Source organism: Dermacentor silvarum, chromosome 4 (genome assembly GCF_013339745.2).
Source record: "Dermacentor silvarum isolate Dsil-2018 chromosome 4, BIME_Dsil_1.4, whole genome shotgun sequence".
Classification (NCBI taxonomy): domain Eukaryota; kingdom Metazoa; phylum Arthropoda; class Arachnida; order Ixodida; family Ixodidae; genus Dermacentor; species Dermacentor silvarum.
The window spans coordinates 227,887,139-227,904,514 of NC_051157.2; the positions used below are offsets into that span (position 1 = coordinate 227,887,139).

Sequence of the window (17,376 nt, forward strand, 5' to 3'; positions counted from 1 at the left end):
GTGCCGGCGCCGCCCGCGAAGCTAGCGTTAGCCGCGTTGGCAGTTTCGTGGCCCTCGCTCGCTATGCGCGCCGTGATATTTCGCGACTCGCACTCAAGATTCTGGTTTCAGCCTCACTGGCCGTTCGTTCGCACCACGTGCCCTTCTCCTCCACTTCGTCTCTCTCTTCTTCCTCGAGCACTTCTTGGGTGCACGATGAGGGGAGCGTTCGCCGTCTCCCCTGACTTCCGTACTCCCAGGCAGCCGCACTGTAACCGGTATTTCGTTTCGGCAACTGCACTATAAGCGATACGTGTATACATGGAGTGCTTTGGGAAAATTAACGGGAGTCTGAAAAGACCGCACTATATCCGGTCCTGCACTATAAGCGGTTATGTTATAAGTGGTCTATACTGTATAATGTTTAAACATGGCACTGTGTTGTTTGTGTGCAGCTTTCGGAGGAGAAATGCTGTCAAGGTGGGGAAGGTGGAGACGAGCTGTCGGAGCAGCTGTCAGAGCGTCGGCGCATGGTGGCTCAGCTGAGCGAGGAACTGCGCGAGGCGAACCTGGAGGCGCTTGCGTTGGCCGATGCCGACCACAAGCATTGGCTCGAGGCCTCTGGTCAGTTTGTTTGCACACTTTTGGTGACAGCACTTGCTTTCCTTGGGCTACACACCTCCTTCCACACTCTCTTGTAAGTTGTCTTGAAGCAGCTAACCACGAGGGGTATGTTGCTTTACATAACTGACGACTTCATACCATATTGACTCGCATAACGATCGCACTTTATTTCTCTAAAAAACTGATGCTAACTTGGGGGTGCAATCATTATGCGGGGCAGAAAGAAAATTGGAGTACTGTGAATTTAAACAAGTAGCAGGTCAGAATATTTCGATGGCTACAGTGAGCATAGCCAAAAAATCAAGCTGAACAAGGCTTACCTCTGTAATAAATGCACATGTTCTGTACGCACTACATTAATTGCACATCACCCTTTTATTTATTTCTTATTCAATCACTTTGACTTTATTCTGAGTTGAGAGTCCACACTGCCGTCACTGCAAGCTTTCTTGTCGGTGGCTGCATTGTCATCGGTGGGTGCATCGTCACAGTGCCATAAAAAGTCATCTTCAGTCCTGTCCAGCGAGTTTGATATCCCGGTCTTCTTGAAAGTCTTAACCACTACCTCGTAGGAGATTCTGCTCCATGCTTCCAAGATCCAGGTGCAAAGTAACGCTAGACAGCCTTTTGACCTTGTGGCCCGGCGTCGGATTAGGCTGGCCATCAATTCTGCATACAGCCTTTGAACATTGACAAATCGAGAGGCCACCTCGAATGACCACAATCTGCTGCATAAACTTGGACACATTCGCTTACTAACTGAATTAACAAGCGTGGTGTCAGCACGCACAAGCACACATGAATAGATCACACTCGATGACCACAAACAACCACTGTCAAAATGCTGGCATGAGCAAGTGCGCAGCAGCAGCGAGCAAAGGTTCGTGCGGTCTATCACTTCAACGGATACTGAGCAGTGAAAGCACAGCGCATACAAAGGTAAGAGCCGTGTTGCAGATAAGATACGATGCGCGCGACAGCCCGCAGCTACGGGAAGTACACTGAAACCCCGTTGATACGATTCTGCGTAATACATTTTTCGAGGTGATACTTTTGTTGATACGATCGTGTTTTCACATAAAATTGGATGATACGACTGCAAATTGGGTATTTCTGAAACTCGTAGCTTTATATTCAAGTGTACTAGATAAAATTACATTTCAACGACCCACTAACAACGTGTTAAGGGCCGGTGGCACTAGCGGAAAAACGCACACGGCAAGAGCTACCGCGAAGCAGGTTTTTCGTGCTGTGGAAGGGATCGGTCCCGGATTGATTTAAATTGCCGCGAGCGAAGCAGACCAATGAGAGCTGCCCCCTTCGCTGATCACGCGCAGGTCTGGAGGTGCGTGCTCGCTCTTTAAAGAAGGAAGGGGAAGGGAGCACGCGTATGGTCTCCTAGCACGCCTCCAGACTGACTGTGGCGCAGAAAACGTGTCATGCGGACCCGCCCGACCGCTATTTTCGCGCTCGTAGTATTGTCTGCTTGTGTCAGCTTTCGCTCGCGCTTGTTTTGGTTGGATTTTGAGGCAAGATCTTCATGCAGTCACATGGCTGAATGAAGCGCCCGCCCTCGTCCGCCAGTCGTATCGCTCGTGTCACGGTCTCTACGGTGTTCCTTTGTTTCGGAAATCGTAGCGCTCGTGGTGCCGTGACCTCCGTAGCTATGTCAAGGAACTTGTTATCTTCCAAGATAACTTGTTTACGTACTTTGAAAAAAAGAATGTTCAGCGAAAACTGACTAGCTGTTTTAAAGTTGCTCAATAAAAGTGTGTTGGCTGCGATTTGTTCGGTGTCGTAGCGCCCCGCGCCGCGCGCGCGGTATCCATCTGTTTTCCTCGCTTAGTAGTTCGCGTTGAAGCGAGGGGCGAGGTAGTGCAAAGGTCAATTCGCTCGCTGCTGCTGCCGCGCTTCGTCACTTCGGGCGAACGAGCAATGAAGAGAAGTCGCGGAGGGGGGGGATTGAGCACTGCAGAGAAGCCGCTTAGCACATGAGAGCGGCCTTTTTGCACACCTAAATGATAATTTTTCGCTGCAGAACGTATCATGCGACTGCAGTTTGCCGTAATGCTGAACGTTGCTGCTGAATAATCGTATTTTCCGGGAACGTATTAACACATTCATTGAGTCACTTGGCATGATCCTCTTTGGGGTCATGTTTATTTTTCGTGATTGCAAACGTAGGAGCCGGGAAATCGTATTACGCAGGAACGTATCAGCGAGGTGCTACTGTAATTGCACCGTGGTGGGCGATAAACGATCGAGTAACAAGCTGTCACCCTTTGAGAGATTTGAAACCAGATAGCCATCAGTTTAGCGCGTGCAACAAGCGGGATCCGCCGCAGGAGAAAACCGTAACTTGCCGCCGGTGTCGCGCGCGCCCGAATGCGGAGACAATAGCTGACGCGCCGGTGCCATAAAGAAAAAAGGAAAAAAAACGGAGAGGCATTGGCGCAAGTAAAAAATTCCTCGTCTTCCCATCGAGTGGCAGCACATACCAAGTGAAAGAAATGATCGAAAGAAGCGCACACTTGCTGCCGCCGCGCGCGTGCGCCCAGATGCGCGAGTGATAGCTGACGTGCCGTTGCAATTAAAAAAAAAGGAAAAAAGGAGAGGCAGTGGCGCAAGTAAAAAACTCCATGTGTTTCCGTCGAGTAGCAGCACATGCCAAGTGAAAGAAATGATCGAAAGAAGCGCACACTTGCTGCCGCCGCGCGCGTGCGCCCAGATGCGCGAGTGATAGCTGACGTGCCGTTGCAATTAAAAAAAAAGGAAAAAAGGAGAGGCAGTGGCGCAAGTAAAAAACTCCATGTGTTTCCGTCGAGTAGCAGCACATGCCAAGTGAAAGAAATGATCGAAAGAGGCACGCTTTTTAAATGTACAAGCAATACCGTAAATGTATGCCATTGACCCTTTTGAGGGTGTTCGCGGAGGCCGTACTTGTATGGTATTAACCCTGAAAGGGTGAAGCTTCCCCTTGCATTTTCTGTGGAGCCCAATGGGTATTCCCTCTGATCAATTTTTTAATCGTTTCTTATCTCTTATGAAGCTACCAATCATCTACATTTATATTGTTACGAAGGTGTGGGTTTATTTACAGGTGATGATAGATGAAAGCACATGAACGGGAGCAGCCGAAGGCGAAGACCAGTCGGGTACGATCAACCGCCTAGTTCACGCGCGTGCTTCACACCACCTCTTTGTCTTCTTCTAACCTCCGCACGTTGCCGCTACAATATTATAATGATTAAACATTATAAGTTCGCAAATTACGTATTTTTGTGTTGATACAATGCATTACACTTTTCGCATGACGGACCTGTGGTACTCGCCAAAGAATGTTTACGCATTAGATGTAGCGCTTAGCTGACGACTTGTAGCCGCTTGTTCAACCCGGTGCAGAACACGTCAGCATGTCGCATGCTTGACACAAGCCAGGCTTCACACCTCCGCAGACCAGCGCCAGCACTCAAGCCTCCGAACAAACAAGGCACGCAACCAGAAGCGCTGCCGGTAGTGTGACTCGATCGCAGCGCCGCAAATGTTTTCCGGCGCTGCGCATGTTTAAAAAGCCCATGTTTTCAGCGGAGCTGTGAAACTGAGTTGGTTCTATTCAAGTTGATGTGACCAGCAGAGAAGGAGAGGCCCGCTGGGAGAGGAGGAGGAGTGGTGATGGGTAATAGAGAAGGTGTTTCTGTGTTGCGTGCCCTTTCGGATATCGAACGCGCATTACAGCTGGGCGGCGATGCAACTATGGGTAGACCGCGAGTGGTGTGTACTCCTGAGGAAGAGTCTGCCTACCACGAGCCTCAGCGAGAGTTGGCTTGTGAACGGGCTCGTCGCTTGCTTTCATTAGTGGCGCGCAGAAAAGGGACAGTGCAACTTGCACGCGAAAAAAAAGTACGCCAAAACACAGAAACCTCATGCAAAAAAAAAACACACTGAGAGAACTGCAAATATGTAGCAGCACCAATGAGGCAATGCACAGAGCTGCTGCCAACGCCGTCCGCGTTTTCCGTGTTCGCGCCGAACGTGCGCGATGTCCCTGACTGCAGTCGATGCCTCTGGCAGCGAAGGCATTTCGAGCGTCGGCACCTAAGACTGCGCGTTTAAGCACATCAAGCGTCGACTCGTCGAGCCTGCGGCTAGGCATTTAGCGCGTCACGCAGGACAACGTGCTTTTCTTTTGTGTTCACGTCTGCATTTGCTGGAACCCCCCTATACTGTCATCATGCACCAACTGGCCCAGCAAACCACACTAATAAAAAGCCAGATGCACTGAAATGCCAGCGTAAGGAAGCCGTGAAATGAAAACCAAGAGACTATGGAGCAAACAAAAAATATTTGAATCTATACAGGGTGGCATCACTTGCTGAGCAACGAAGAGTACAAAGATTGGCATGTTTTTCAAACGTAGAGATTGCGCCGTAAATATACGGCATCGACCATGAAAGTTTACGGCATTGACCCTCAAAGGACTATGCACTGAAGAAACAACAATGCGCATCTTGGGCCCCACCAGCTCAGCATGCGCCGGTATGCTGTTTATGTATTTATGCATCATTTATGTGTGCTGTTAGGTATGCTCGACGCCACATGAGAGAGGCGGCGCCAAGTCTCATGGTGTGACTGCACAGCTGACCACGTGGTGGGCAGGACCTATATAAGAGGCATTGGCTGAATAAAAATGTCGCAGTTTCACCCGAAAGACGTAGCATCAATTGCGATAGCAAATTAGTAGAGAGCTATACGGAGTAAGGATAGTAGTTTTAGCAGCTGTATAAACTTGGACATGCAGCAGTACCAGCAACGTGCAGAACTGTTAACGCCGTCAGTACCGAACGCGCTGCATTGGTGACTGTTCTCGGTGCCTCTGGGGGCGGCTCGGAGGTTTTCGACGAGATCAGAACGGGACACTCGTCGAGCTGCATCGGGAATCTTGCCCACCTTCTCGCCTCGCAACGTTTTTATATAAATACGCATTTGGTGCCGCAGCTAAACGTCGCCTCCCCTCACTCCCTCCTGTCCCCCCACGGCCTGTGACGGAAAAAGTCGCGTTTGCTCTCTATATATGGTGATTGTAAAGGGACGAAAGAGACGCTTAATTCTGCAGCCCTTCAGGGAGCACGGTGCAGAACACGCGTTTGCTCTCCGACGTGCGTTTGCTCTCCGTGAAAGCGCGGCGACGATTTCATCGCCGTTGACGTCATACGGAACCTCACGGCGACACCGACGGCAGAAATCCGCTTTAGAGTGTCCATATAACTTCTAGCGCAATAAAATGGGCTGCTCTTTCAACGGCGTCCTGACTGCGTTCTTGGGGACACGGCGTCTCATTGCAACATGGTGTCAGAAGCTGGTCGGGAATCGCAGCTACGAGCAGCGATGTCGGATAAGCTGTCAATGCAACTGTTACGGGCTCCAGCAACCGCCACCGCTGGATTTTGACCGCACGTCAGAGTGGCCGGCATGGAGCGAGCACTTCGATGATTACCGGTTTGCAATGGGACTCAATGAACGCTCTGGGGAGGCCCAGGTTCACACACTACTCTACACAATGTGACGGCAAGCTCGCGAAGCCTTCAGTATGTTCGGGCTAAAGACTATGAAGCCATAAAGAAAAGATTTGACGGACACTTTGTGAAATATTGCAATATTGTGTATGAGAGCACCTGCTTCCACAGCGCAAAGACCACGAGAGTCTGTAGACCAGTTCATCACTGCGCTATGTGTCTTGGCGGACCGTTGTGACTTTGGCAGCCTGAAAGAACAGATGATAGGAGACAGGCTTGTTGTTAGGCTCCGGGACGCAAAGCTCTCAGAAGCTCTACAAATGAATTTGCAGCTCACACTTGCTACAGCACTGGCAATGGCTCGCCTAAAGGCGAGCATCCAACAGCAACACGACGGCCAGTCATTGGAACTTCGAGGCCAAGGCTCCAATGTGGACGCCGTGGCTCAACAGATACACCATCAACACGGCCTGGCGCGTCCGCAGGTGCAACCACCGCCAGCACGGCGAACGCGATAGGAACGCCAGCGTCGACACCCGCCCTAGGACTACATGTTCGGCTAGAACTGCCAAGTGTCACTGTTGTGGCAACAAAGGACACTTTGCTAAAGCCTGTCTGAAGAAAGGGACTACTTCTGCCGAACGAAAGATAGACGTTTCCGCTGTCAATCGGGAAACAGGATAGACTCGTCGGAGCAGTAAGTACTAATGGGAAAGTGCGATTTGTACAGGTATGCATAAATTCTGTGATCATTCTTGCTAAGGTAGACTCAGGCGCACAAGTGTCCATGTTACCTTCAACGTTTCCGGGATTACCAACCCAACTAGCGAAAGTGAATGTAGATTTACGGGGTGCCGAAGGCAGTAAGCTGAACGTGCTAGGCGAATTTGTAGGCGAGATCAATTGGAAAGGAAAAACCTTCTATCAAACATTTTACATTATCAATCTATTGCGCAATCTCCTTCTAAGATTGCCAGCACTAGAAATCTTGGTTATCGTTAAATTTGCTGATGCAGTCTCGTCAGGAAACTTGCAGTATGAGGCATGTTTCCCAGATATGTTTCGTAGTCTGGTAACGATGACCGGCCAGTATACAATCTGGCTACAACCCAGTGCTATCCCACATGCCATAAGCACTCCACGCAGAGTACCAATTCCCCTCAGGGATCCCCTGAAACGCGAAATAGGATGGAGCTTATGGGCATAATTAGAAAGGCGGATAGCCCCACCGAATGGTGCGCAGGTATAGTGGTCCATTTGAAGCCGTCAGGAGACCTGAGATTATGTGTAGACCTCACCAAATTGAACAAGTGCGTAAGTCGAGAGCATTTTACTTTACCAACGGCTGATCAGGCTCTTGGTTCACTGTCAGGCGCAAAGTGGTTTTCAAGACTCGACGCTAACTCGGGCTTCCACCAGCTGCGACTCAGTAAGGACTCAGAAGAGCTAATGACATTCTTGACACCATTGAGTAGATATTGTTTCACTCGACTACCTTTTGGAATTACGTCCACTCCGGAATATTTTCAAAAAGGAATGTTGGAGATTCTTTGTGGCCTTCCGGGTGTTTTTAACGTTACAGACGATGTCCTAGTGTTTGGCGAAACAAAAGCTCAGCATGATGAGCGGCTAAATGAAGTGATTACATGCCTAGCAAAAGCAAACGTGACATTTAACAAAGACAAATGCATTTTCGGGGTTAAACAAGTACGTTTTTTGGGCCATATTGTTAATGAAGATGGCATTCATCCTGATCCGGCTAAGATCAGTGCTGTTGAAGATTTGAAGCCACCCAAAAATGTAACTGAGCTATGAAGCCTCCTAGGCAGGGGCAATCATTTGGGACGCTTTCTGCCACATTTAGCTGAGCTCACGGCTTCTATACGCATTCTTTTGCACAAAGATAGAGACTAGTTTTGGGACTGTGATCAGGAAAAAGCATTCCAAAATCTCAAAGATGTCATTTGTTCAGCAGAGTGTATGGCGATGTACGGCGCTCCGCTACCAACAGTTCTTTCTGCTGACACCTCATCTTTTCATCTGGAAGCGGTTTTGTTTCAAAAACAAAAAGATGGAAAACGCAGACCAGTTCATCTCGTTCACTCACTAAAATCGAGCAATGTAACTCGCCCATTAATGAAGCGGAAAGGTTTGATGAGTATATACGTGGTTTGGACATAGTCTTCGAAATGGACCATAAACCTTTAGTATCATTGTTGGGTCACATGGCAATCGATGCTGTACATCTATTTCTCAGAATTCATCGCTCCACTGCAAACTCACAAATACTGGCATGGCGCTCTTTGGCCATACTTGACCCTTGCGCCATTAAACACCATACATCATCAATCGATACTATGCTACCCAGAATTCAATTTTTTCACTTGCGGCTGATGCAGTTTTTCTGTTGTATACGTTCTCGGCAAATCGCTCATTACTGCAGCCACCCTCTCACGTTCTCCATCAGATCACACAAATGTGTCAAGCTACCTGACAGTCTCTGAAGTTGCAGCCTACTTGAAAGCTTCTTTATTGGGCGCAGAAATAGATGATTTCCTGAAGAGGGTGAGAGAGAGTCAAGCAAGCGACGCAGTGTGTAAAAGCCTGCGAAAACTGTGCATTGCAGGTTGGCCGAAGAAACAGGATGTTCCTGGCTATCTTGCACCTCACTGGCAGAATCAAGCATGCATTACGTTGGTGAATGGGCTGTTGCTAAATGGAATGAGGTTAAGAAGAACTTAGTGCTTCTTCGAAAAGAAGCACTAAGTAAGCTGCATGACGGTCATCAAGGCATCTCAAGATGCTGCAGTATAGCCAAAGGTTCTATCTGGTGGCCAGGACTTGGCACTAAATAGAGTCGTTCATGAAACAGTGTGGTGTTTGCGCATTTATGCCCCTGAGAGGATGGAACCAATGATGGCATCGCCAACACCCTCTTATCAGTGGGAAAGAGTGGGTGCAGATCTGTGTCAAATTAAGACAACCGTATCTTGTCATAGTAGATATCTTTCACGCTACCCAGAAGTAGCCATTCTTCCGTCTATACAGTCTGTTACTGTGATAAACAGACTAAAAAGCATTTTCGCTAGACATGGTATTTCTGAATGCATGTATGGTGACCGACAATGGTCTCCAGTTTGTGAGCACAGAGTTCGAGCAATTTGCCAAATCATATGGTCGTGGAGACTGAAAAATCGAGCAGTCCGAAAAAACCGAACAGTCCGAAAAACACATCCCCCCCCCCCCCCCCCCAAGAGAAAAAAAATGATGAGGCTTGGAGCGGCTTAATAAAAATGTCGCACTTTCGCTCAAAAGGTGGAGCATCGATTGCGATAGCCAATTAATAGACAGCAATACGAAGTAAGGATGTTAGTTTTATCAGCCGCATAAAGTTGTAAATATGCGCTTACTAACTAAATAAGCACGGTGTCACGCGCGCACAGGTTACATGAACACATCTCGCTCGATGACCACGGGCATATTGACCTTCGCGCTGTCTATTCTCTCGCTTCAACGCGAACGTCGAAAAAAATAAAAAGAAAAAAAAACGGCGCATTCGAAGCTAGTGGCACTCGGCGCATGCCCTTTGTACCCATTGCAGGTCGCGGGCGCACACTTCGGCCACATAGCAGATCACTATAAGATACGGTGCCTGCGCGGCAGCTTCGTCGGCAGCCGCAAGAGCAGAATGCAACTCCCCACCGTCTCCGCCGCCTTCTCCCCGTGCCCCGCGAGCGAACGAAGTCCGCGCGCGCCTCCGGCCGCCTTCCTCTCTCGCGTGCGTGAGAATAAATTGCATATAAATTGCGGTTGCTGGCTGACCCTCGCAAGCTTTCACCCGCACACAGAGTGCGGCAGAACAAAAAAAAAAAAAGGAAGTGCAACTTTTTAGAATGTTTTGTCGGCCAAGGAAGAGCGGGCATGGCCTCAGAGACGAGGATAGCGTGCGTCTACTGATCTTGAAGGCTATGCAGGGGGGCACTGAAAGCCAAGCCAGCGGAAAATCAATCCAACATGGCGGCCTCCAAGATCGAGCGTGGCTCGGAGCTTAGTCCGGAAAATCGAACATTGGCTCCTAGATTCGTCCGAAAAATCGCTCGCGAAAATGCATTAGCTCTATGGGAATCCTGCCGGTACATCTATGAAGTCCGGAATATCTAACAAGTCCGAATTTTTGGAGTCCGAAAAATCCGTCAGCTACTGTACTTGTAATTTACATCGTATCTAGCTAAACGAAATGCGGTTTTGTTTGCGGACTTCACAGGGCCCACTGCGGCAGCCATCATGCTGTTCTTCACTGTAGCAAGCTTAGAAAACCCGAGGAAGAGCTGCTCGTCTTTTCCGCGCAGTGTTGCCTGCGCTCACTCCGGCGGTTGCGGTACTTTCAAAGTTCCAGGTTCCAGTGACTTTAGCAGTGCCACGCACGGCGCCTTCGTACGCATTTTGCCGTCGAGCCGCCGTGCGGTTTCTGCCGAGGCTCGCGGCTTCAAGGTTAATTGGCGATTCATCGGCGGACGTTATCTACTCCGGAAACGCAGCCAGTAGCTTGTTTGAAGCGCAGCATGACGTGGTTATAATAACTGCGTGCCGCCAATGTGTCCATCATTTCTGTTTCTGGATATTACCGATGACATCTGGGAAAACTAGCAATATACGAAATGATATCAATTTGTGTCTGTGTGTGTCGCATACTCATGTGCATTTTTTTCTCCATGAGATCTGCAATAGATGGAAATGTTTACGAAGCTTCTCGTGAGAACATATATGAATTATTCAGGTAATTGAATGTAAATTGCAACTCGCTTTTTCGGAATACTTCAGAATGTGAAAAATCAGCTGCTCCAAGCTGCTCCAAAATGCCAAATTGCCTGCTCCAAAGTGCTCCAAAATGAAACTTCTGATGCTCCAAAAATTGCTCCAAATCATAAGTCCGCAGTAGCATCACTGTGCGTCTTATAGAAGACTTGTGTACATTTTTTTTTTTTCGAGAAAACTGTCGTCAAAATCTTATTCGATGTTATGGCGCGCTGGTTGACTTAATTGCTACGGGTTCTGTGCGCGATATCGAGGTGCCAGGTTCTTCTCGTGATCGAGTTCGCGAGTGCCGTGCGAGAAGGCCGAAGCAGCAACACAAGCGGCAGCAGGCCGACCGCGAGTTGACCGACCCCGAAGTCATCGCATCTGCACATCGCTGTCAAGATACAGCGTGTGCCAGTTGCTTACCAGAGTACAAGCCCCCCACCCCCCTGCCTCCTGCGCTGCCTTCCCGCTTTCCTTCCTTGTGTGCAATTCGGCTCACCGTTGCACGCTTTCACTCGCACATACAGCATAAGGCGCGTGGTGCGATGATATCGCCCTTGGACTTAATACGGTACATCGCGGCAACCACGATGGCAGAAATGCGCCTGGAGTGGAAATATATGGCACCCGTATGCTTGCGTGTGACCTGCATTCACAGAGGGAAACGTCACTGTATTTTTTTTAAATCGCTTACCGAACGAACAGGTGCGTCTTATACACCGGTGCAACTTGTATAGTACATTTTTTTCCCAGAAAAACTGTCGTTTTTAGGGGTTGCGTCTTATAACCGCAAAATACGGTATAGTCAATGACCAATTTCTCGGACATGCCTGATAATTCAGGACACCTTCACGATCTGAAACAGCAATAATCGAAGCCACCACCACCGCCATTTTGATTATCTTGCAGCATAAAACCAGCGCTCTCACACGCCGATTCACTAGCAGCCGTGGCCACCGTGGCAATGCTAGGCCTGGCTGCTTCGATGTTCGCTACCGAGCTTCCTTCTTTTTGGCGCTGTGTTTTTCATTTAAAGAATGTGCTGCTGTCAGGATTGATGCCAACTCTGCTTTTGTCATACACCGATGACTTCGAAGCACGGAAACTGCAGTGCGTTGCATAATGCCAATTCCCGAATGTCAACTTTGCTGCAATACGGCGGTGTGACGCTGTCAAACATATGCAGTGCATTGCGGTGAAGCGTATCAAGAGTGGAAACTGTCGCATTACGGACCCCAATATGCCAATTAACTCTACTCTTAGGCCTTCAGAACTGTTTCAGGTCTGCGTGTGGCAGTTAGAACCCTTGTGACCTGTAAAAGGCGTGCACTTAATTTTTCGGACGTTTTCACAGCCCCTAGGGGGTATGGACATTGACTGTATGAGGTAGGTGCATATCAAGAGCAATTGCACTGGGAATTGCACGGAGTGAGACTAGATTTTTTCTATCAATACTGGCTTTAACATAGCAGATATGACAATCAGCAGCTGCAGCACCATGACATCTTGTGTGTGTAAAATAACTACAATGTTTCCATGCTGTGTTATTGGTTGTAACAATTAAATCTGGTGTCTGTGCTAAAACGAAAGCAATATCCTGGAAATGCCAGCCTCGCCAGCATTTGATTGACTATATTTTGCTAGCTTCAGCTTTGAGAAGGTGCCGGACTGGCATTGTGCATAAAAATGCTTTTTCTGCCCTACACAGTGGCCAAATTAGCACACGATCATGCTGGCAGAGTCAATTATCAAATGGCATGCTATAAGAATGGCATGCTTATTTAAGACGCCGTAAAAGGCGTCTTAAATTTCGGTCCTACTCGTACAATAAATCTATGGGGCCAGAGGTGTTGTGCAAAGCTGTTAAAATCGAACCTGTCTAATTGCATCATGCTGAGATCAATTTGACAAGAGTAATAATTTAGGCATAAAAAATTTTAGAGCCACCAATTGTGTTTGATGACTCGTTGTTCTTGCTTAACTACAGTAGCTGTCTCCCATGTACTCGTAAGTTGGAAAGGAATTTTTCGGCATCATCCACACGTGTGTAGATTATCAGTCAAGTGCCGTCGTGTGGTTTTTCAGGTGGCTTTTTCAATCGACCTGGGAGCACGCGCAAGATTGTTGGCTCCCCGCGGCAGCTGGAAAATGCAGTGCCCACAAGCAAGAATCCCAATGGTGTCTGGGTCTGACTCAAGCCTGCAGCAGTGCCAACAGCACTGTTGCACTCTCAACTAGGACAAAATGTGTGATCCTGGAAGCCAAGCCAAACATGGAGGCAGCATTGCAGTGAAAATGGTGCTAACTGACTGCTGTGTTCACCTTGTGTGAGCCTTGTTGTGGACATTGCCTGCTTTGGTTGTTTATCCATGGTGGGACCAAACCTTCATCATGCTGATTGCACTATGGATTGTGTTGGAGCACAAACTTCTCTGAGCATGTCAGGTTGACTCTGTTTTTTCACTCGCCATAGGCAACAGTCAAACCTGTAAATTTGTTTTGCTTTTACTTAGGACACAAGCATCTGTGTGATGTGTGCAATGGTGTGGCGCAGATTGTTTTAAAGCAGTCTGTGATAGAACTGCTTTTGAAAAAGTGTTGCTGCATCATCCTCAAGTACGGCCTTGGAACGACAGTGGCAACACAAATCTGGTCATAACCACAAACTTGTGGACTCCTATGGTCTTCCAAGCATTGCTGACATGGTTTCGAGGACCACTGCACATAAGATTGTGCATGGCAAGGATCTGCAGGAGCTGAGATATCGCCACAAACTAATGCTCAAGCCAGTGTTGACCAACCTTTTATTGTTCCAAGTGTTTGTCGTATTTGATGCCTCTTATTTTTTTTGGCCACCTGGAGCCTTTGTATAGCAGCTCTGAGTGATATCTACAAATTGTGGCAGCCAAGGGTATTTAATATTGGCAAGTGCTAATGTTCTAAATTGCAAAAATGTGGATAGTGACGCTGAGTGAGCAAGTCCACAGACAAACGTCATTGTAATTCCAAGTCTCTTTTCTCTTTCTCAAGTGTTGAATTTTACTACATCTTGCTTTTTGATGCACTTATTCCAGCCACTCACTCGTGGACAGTCAACTTCCGTTAATTCGAGCCAGACGGTGCCAACAAAACTGATCAAATTATTTGGCAGGTCTAATTAAACAGTATGTAAAAAACAAACATCACATTTGTCCGATTCTAACATGCCCACTTTCTATGTGTCTAAAGTAGAAAACTAGCGTAGGAATGACATCACAGCTTCTAAACCAAGTAGAAATCTAATGCACACCCAATTGCCTGCCAAGAAAAATGGACAAGGGTCTAACATGGGTTGTACAATCTCGGCCGGTTTCATAAAATTAGCTTTGCTGCGCAGTTTTTAAGGTCACCAGCGTTAAATGGTAAAGCACAAATGTCACAAAGGCAGTTTGGTTTCAAATACGCTGTCACAGTGCTGGCAATTTTCGGCCCAATTTGGGAAAAAATAAAGCCACATTAGAATTAGGTGCTGCAATCAGACGTTTGAGAGGTTTAGCTTGTCCGGTAATCGGGTAAACGCGAGCAGACCGGGCGTTGGGGCCGGAACTGTTAACGTGAGCGGCCTGTATGGTGCTACCACCTGGTGGCGCAGAAATCAAACACAAAAAACAGCTAATATTGCAGTAAACATGTGTATTCTACTTCTCTGCCGGTGTAAATTTTCGCTGTCACATTTACACTAGCAGCAGAGTAGAATACACTTGGTTACTGCAATATTAGCTGTTTTTTGTCTGTTTGATTTCTGCGCCACCAGGTGGTAGCACCATACAGGCCGCTCACGTTTACGGTTCCGGCAAAACGCCCCAACGCCCGGTCCGCTCGCGTTTACCCGATTACCGGACAAGCTAAACCTCTCTACTGTCAGCTACGGCTATTGCTTGGAAATTATCCAGCAAAGGCCAGTTTTAGGATTGAAATAACGAAAGTTTGGGCCCACAGAAATGCATGGGCACCAGCCAGGACCTTTGGTCAGGATCAAATTGATGGAAGTCTACTGTAATGCCGTGGCCACGAGGGCACAGGAAGGAAAACTGAGTTGTGGTTTTTGAAAAGAATGAAGTTCGTATCAGAAGTCGGAGCATTTGCTATTTGTTGTATAATGCACTTTTATTGTTCAGCACTGTAAAATTTAAATTATGAGAAATATCATTCTTCATGGATGCAGATACAGAATGGGCACCAATTTAACATAAAGGAGAGGACAAAAGGGTGCGGGGGTAAAAGTCTGTCACGGCAGTCATGCGTGCTAACGATTAGTAATGCGGCTGTATTTGTCAGTTTTGCTAAAGTAAGATTGCATGTGGGCGATGATTGACTGCAACGAGTGACTGCGCAGCGGGCATGCATCAGCTCCTGCTATTATGTTGGATCTGCCGCAAAGCCTCCTCACCTGAACTTGCTGCATTTTTGAGCATGCATTGTATTCGGAGCATGTTGGTGCATGCGAGAGGTTCAATAAAAAGAGAGTTGGACATGCTTGGTTTGGAGCCCAGACATTCACATTTTGTGCCTGTGCTGCACAGCCACTGCAATATTGCAGTTGCTGTGCAAGCCACCTAGCGGCTCTAAAACTGGTTTTGTTACAAAGAACAAAATGGCAGCATATGCGACCTTGCAGTGGCGGTTGCCCTCCCTTTCCTTTTTAATGGAAGTCTAATCTCAAATACATGACAATTGTTCAGATAAGGATGGGCAGCGGGGGGTCCCGACTATTTTCATAAAAAGTTTTATATGACATCTCATTGGAACCCAGCTTATTTTATCAGCACACGCCTTTTCTGGCTTACACAGTTGCACAACGTTCAAATTTCCCGAGTGAGTGAGTAAAAAACTTTATCGAAAATAAATAAAAGAAGGCACGCTGATTGGGTGGGGCCCCTATTCCAGGGCTCCACTGGCATGAGCAGCTTGCTGGGCTTGGTCCAGAAGAGCCAATTGGCTCTCCCGGCCCTCGTCTGCAAGCCATGCCTCCCACTGCCGATTCCTCATGAGTGGGTGTTTGAGTACTATTGAGAGTCAAAAAAATAAAATTTTGTATGCTTTCACACTTTTATATCTGCTTACCCATAAATAACCAAAATAAAAATTTTTTCTTTCTAAATGTGCAAGATACATCGAGAATAAGCATAATCAATTAAAAGAAAAAAAAAACTCAAAGTGGACTTCACCCCAAGCCACCTTTTGCTTCGTTTAGAATTTGTACAGACAGCCCTTGCATGATTAGAATCATAGGTGTACGTTTCAGTTGATTTACATCACGTGTGTGACTGCTTTAAAAAGAAAACGAGTTGCGTGCTACACTACTGCTGTAAACCAACTAATGACGCTTGCTGCCTGTGATTGTGTTGGCCAAAGACATTTAGCCAGAAGCTTCATACTAAACGTGGAAACCTGCAAGAAAAACATTTTTCTGGTATTACCTGTAGGCAACAGCGGAGGTGAAGCCAGCGTGGCCACAGGAATCGCGCTTTCTCACCTTCTAGAACGGACAGTGAGGACTGCACCGGCCTTGCTTGAGCATGCGCCTCTTCGTGTCCTGGCGAAAGTCACTTTCCTAAAAATTAAGCCTGCATACGGCCGAATAATTCCCAGTTCTTTCTTGCGATACCTCGCAGCCATTGTTCCCGCAGGTGTATGTCGTGAAAGTACACTCCAGGGTCTTTTGCTGGCTCGACGTAAAAAACGGTACACAGCAGCAGTGCATACTGACGTGTAAAACATCACCGTTGCAGCAAACAGACAGACCTTCGTCTACCGCTGCCAGAAACCTACGGGTTAAAAGTGTCGTCTGCAAGTTCATGGAGGCGGGAATTATGGCCCTGGTAAAAGTCGTAACAATTTATTTAACCGCCATTTTTTATTTTGTACAGAAATTGCTTATTGTCACTGCGACAACACCCAATGACTTTTGTAGTTCTTGCTTGCAGACGACACAAGAGGCGCGGTGCGAAACCAAACCGCCGTTGCGCGGGCAGCGGAGAACGTCGTCTGCTAGTGGGTAATACGGTGAAGCCGCCAAGCGGCATCTCGGAGCAAAATTGAGAGGGCACGGCGGACGCCGCGGCGTTCACGCGGAAGGCACAGAAAAAAGTCGCAGGCCTGGGCACCATACGCACCACAGTCGCAGCGTAAGCTGGTGGAGCGGCTAAAGAGTAGCTCCAATTTCGGCACCACGCACAACAGGGTCTTTGCTGCAAAGTCTCTTCGCATCGTTTTGACGAGAACGATCTGAACTGTCCGCCCGGCGTCGACGGCGAGCTGCGGCTTGTAATGCTCTCTGCACAGCAGTCTGCTGAGCCTGATCAAGCCTTACAACTGCAACTTACATGTCGGGCATGCTGCGTTTGCAGGCACCTTAACTAGATGGCGCCACCATACTGGCGAAGGCTCGGGATCGCATTGAATGCGCGCCTCGTCTGAA

General features: G+C 47.9%; 1 long non-coding RNA gene across 1 annotated transcript; it reads left to right on the forward strand.

The window, feature by feature from the left end:
- The first annotated feature begins 427 nt into the window (after positions 1–427).
- On the forward strand, positions 428–15,427 carry LOC119451026 (uncharacterized). The gene is made up of 2 exons (XR_007466665.1): positions 428–603; positions 13,002–15,427. It is a non-coding gene; the product is annotated as an uncharacterized LOC119451026 (long non-coding RNA).
- Positions 15,428–17,376: the final 1,949 nt, after the last annotated feature.